This window comes from Lemur catta, chromosome 7 (genome assembly GCF_020740605.2).
Source record: "Lemur catta isolate mLemCat1 chromosome 7, mLemCat1.pri, whole genome shotgun sequence".
Lineage (NCBI taxonomy): Eukaryota > Metazoa > Chordata > Mammalia > Primates > Lemuridae > Lemur > Lemur catta.
Genome location: NC_059134.1, coordinates 27,880,917 through 27,884,842, shown reverse-complemented (window position 1 = coordinate 27,884,842; position 3,926 = coordinate 27,880,917). Strand labels below are relative to the sequence as shown.

Sequence of the window (3,926 nt, the reverse complement as noted above, 5' to 3'; positions counted from 1 at the left end):
GAGCCGCCTCCAGCTCTTGCACACCCAGGTACTGACCTCTGCACTTGGCCCAGATCTGCGTTTCCATCTCGGACGGGGGCTTCAGAGAGGAACTTCCAAAGCAGCCACGTGGGATAGGTGGGAACCAAGCACAGAACTCAGTTCTGACTATTTCATCCTAGATTATTGTCTCAGGAACCCCGGTGTGTTTGGAGAATTACCCTGGAAACCTATTCTACGGGATAGGCACCACTTGTCTCAGGGGACAGGCTGCTGCCTGCCCGCTGCTGATCCCATTCCTGAAGCACCTCACAGCAGTGCTAGCAGGAGCTCAAGGCCACAGCCCAGGGCTGGAGGCTCAGAGGCCGGGAACAGGTAAGGCTGGTCACTATTTCAATGTTTCCTTCTGCTGCCAAACTTGGTCATCTTTTGATAAGTCCTAATACTACAGCTGGGGGTTCAGGGACCATAGGAGTATAGCCACAGTAGGTTCTTTAGGAAGAACATAGAGAAACACAATGTATTATTTAGCTATTGCTGTATAATTACCCTACAATTTCATGATTTAAAATGACAAACATTTATTTTCTCATGGTTTCTTTGGGTCAAGAATCTGGGTGCAGCTTAGCTGGGTGCCTCTGACTCAGGCTACAGTCATGGTGTTGGCCTGGGCTACAGTCATCTCAAGGCTTGCCTGGGGGAGGATTCACTTCTAAGCTCATTCTTGTGGCTGCTGGCAGACCTGAGTCCTCACTGGCTGTTGGGCAGAGACATCAATTCCTTGCCACATGGACTTTGTAGGGCAGCTCACAACATAGACCCTGGCTTCCCTTGGAGCAAGCAGGAAACAGAATGCAAGAAGGCAGCAAGATGGAAGCCACACTCTGTTTGTATCTTAATCTCAGAAGTGACATCCCATCACTTTTGCCATGTTCTCTCCATTTGAAGTAAATCATTAGATCCAACCCACACTCAAGTGGAAGGGATTACACAGAGCATAGATATACATAGGAGGATTACTGGGCCATCTCAGAGGCTGCCTGTCACACGTGATGGTTTATCTGGTTCTTTTTGGCTTTGGCCATACTCTTATGACCTCACTCCAATGACTATTTTATTCTCTTCTGTCCAGATGAAGATAAAGTTGATATCACCTGGACCTCACCATCCATCTTAAAGAAAATAGACATCTGGTCCCAAGCCCACAAGGAAGAAGCTGAATTGCAAAGACAAGAGCCTCACAAACCTGGTAACCTCCTTTTCCCTGGTAGCCCTGTCTGGAATTATCATGAGTACCAAAGGAATGTGATGGTATAACCCCTAGGAACTAGGACTGTTAGAATCCTGCCTCCCAAACATCCCTTTCTCCCCACCCCCATGCTAAGATTACCAAGTGATTTTTCCATATAAGGAAAAACAAATAGGAACCAAAGTACCATCATAATTATAACTTGGCCAATTTCCAAAAGGGAATTCCTGAAGGTCCTCTACCTTCCCACCAAACACTGAATCTAAGTCTTGGGCTGTTACCCCATACCAGAAAGCCACATGTCACAAGGCGACCCCAGATCACTTTACCAATACCACCTCTTGGGATTGGAAGTCAAGAGAGAATGTGGCTGGCCTGCCCCTAAGAGCCAGTTTACGTTTCACCTGCCTCCCATACAGAAGAGAAGTAACAGAAAACCGGTGTGCACCTTTCAGTAGACCATGATGCAGCCCCTCGTACGCATAGCTCCATGAACACCCCTGAACTTGGCAGGGATCAGCAAAGTTGATCAGCAAAGTTGGCCCACGGGCCAACTCTAGCCTGCACCTGTTTTCGTATGTCCCATGAGTTAAGAATAGTTTTACATTTTTAAATGATTAGGTAAATAATATCAAAAGAAGAATGAAATGTTTATGGTGTGATTTATAATAAGCCACATACTATTCTAAATCTTTGGATATATTAACTCATTTCATCTTGACAGCAACCTAGGAAAGTAGGTACCATTACTCATTTTACAAATGAGGAAACTGAAGCTTCTGGATAGGTCAAGTAGGTAGTCAAAGATCATATCACCAATGAGCAGTTCTGCCGGAATTCAGTCCCAGGGAGGCTTTTCCCAGAGCCTGTGCTCCTGACCTGTGTTCCCATATGAAAAATTATCCAACACCATAAGGGCAGTGCCCAGAGAGAGATGCAGCCAACACATTCCAGTGAGTCTCCAGGAGGGCAGATCCCAGGGTTCCCAGAGAAGCAAGAGAAGGCTTTGTAGAAGAACAAGGCCACACTTCTACCATGATGACAGTGAACACTAACTCTGAACCCCAGTGTCGACTCTTGGCGGGCAAAGTCTAAAAAACTTACTATCTGCCCCTTTAAAGAAAAAGTTTACTGACTCCAGAACTTGACCTATTATTAATTCCTCCTCCCTTTGGGGAAAACTAAGAAGATGAGCTGGCATGGGCCCTCCTTTAAGAGTTCCCAACCCCACTTCAACCTTCTCTGCCTTATGCTTATATTGGCCTTATAACATTGAAAGCAATTTTATATGCATTGTTTTGTTACACCTGGAAACCCTACTCTAATTCTATAAGAAGGTAGAAGATTGTTAATTACATTTGCATAGATGAGAGAACTGATGCTCAAAGAAGTTAAGTGACTTTCTCAGGGTCTTATAGAACCGGGGCCAGAACACAGGTGTGCTGACTGCTGGTTAAGCACTCTTGCCTGTACCTTGCTACCCAGGCCATTTTTTACCATCCTCTCATGAATAAAAAGACAACAGAAATTTTTAAATACTCAAGGCCCATTAGAGACAATATTGTTGGGAAGTTCTTAATACAGCTAACGTTTACTGAGTGCTTACTGTGTGCCTGACGCTGTTCTGAGTGCATTACGTTTCATGCTCCAAACAACTCAGTGAAATAGAAGAAAATCTGCTGCCATCTTTTCTGGACCCCCATTCTGTCCTGGCTCCTCTATTCCTGTTAACTGAAACTCAATCATTTCTCCATAAAGAAAGGCAGGAGAGCCTGAGGCACAGTACATATATAGCACAGAAGGATGGATGGATTGTTGCAAGTAACCTTTTCCTAAGCTGTTTTGTTGTTGTTGACATATCATTACTATACAGAAAAGTCAGTGAAATTGTTACTGGTTTCTCTTGATCTCTATAGACCCAAAAAGCTCTTTGCTGGATCTCCTAAAACCTCAGACAGTGCAGAAGGAAGAGCTGGTAACTGTGCAACCCACAGACCTTTCTGCCAGGGAGTTTGTGGTTTACCAGTATGGCCTCTCTGTCCTGCACCTCCTCATCCCCCAGCTCCACGTAAGTCTGGGTTCTGGCCTCTCTTTGGAGGTGCAGCCAGGAAGGTCAGGATGGCCAGGCAGGAGGCTTTGAGGTGGTGGATTTTCCCTAGGATTAAGCACCTGGGGCAGTGAACTTTCCAGTCTCTCCTTTCAAAGTCTAATCTTTCAAATGATATTAATCACAGGTAGAATGAACTAAGCACTTTCTACATGCCAGAAAATGTTCTAATGATGTGCATGAATTAACTCATTTAATCCTCACAAAAACCTAAGACACAGATACTGTTATTTTTCCCATTTTAAAATTGAGGGGAAAAGACACAGAGTGGTTGAGTAAATTTACCCGAGATCACGCAGCCAAAAAGGCAGAGAGCCACGGTTAGACTCCAGGCATTAAATCTCAAGAGCCCTCATGCCTGAATGCCAGTCTAGTCCACCTCTACTTAGAAAAGTAGTAAATTGATTGTCATCATTAGCATAAATATTAAATACCTAAATACTCTTTCCATTTTCCTGTAGTGTATTCTGAATCTACTTACCTTGTTAGGATTTAAATCAATGCTCCAATGCATTTACTTCCCATCAATTTGGCTGATGCACGGGAATTTTTTTTGCATGGGAATTTTTCTTAGCAAAAGGATAGAATTGT

The 3,926-nt window shown here is 44.1% G+C and overlaps 1 long non-coding RNA gene across 1 annotated transcript; it reads left to right on the top strand.

The window, feature by feature from the left end:
• Positions 1–298: 298 nt before the first annotated feature.
• On the top strand, positions 299–3,243 carry LOC123641713. Its single transcript, XR_006736334.1, has 3 exons — positions 299–354; positions 1,112–1,228; positions 3,145–3,243. It is a non-coding gene; the product is annotated as an uncharacterized LOC123641713 (long non-coding RNA).
• The last annotated feature ends 683 nt before the right edge of the window (positions 3,244–3,926 follow it).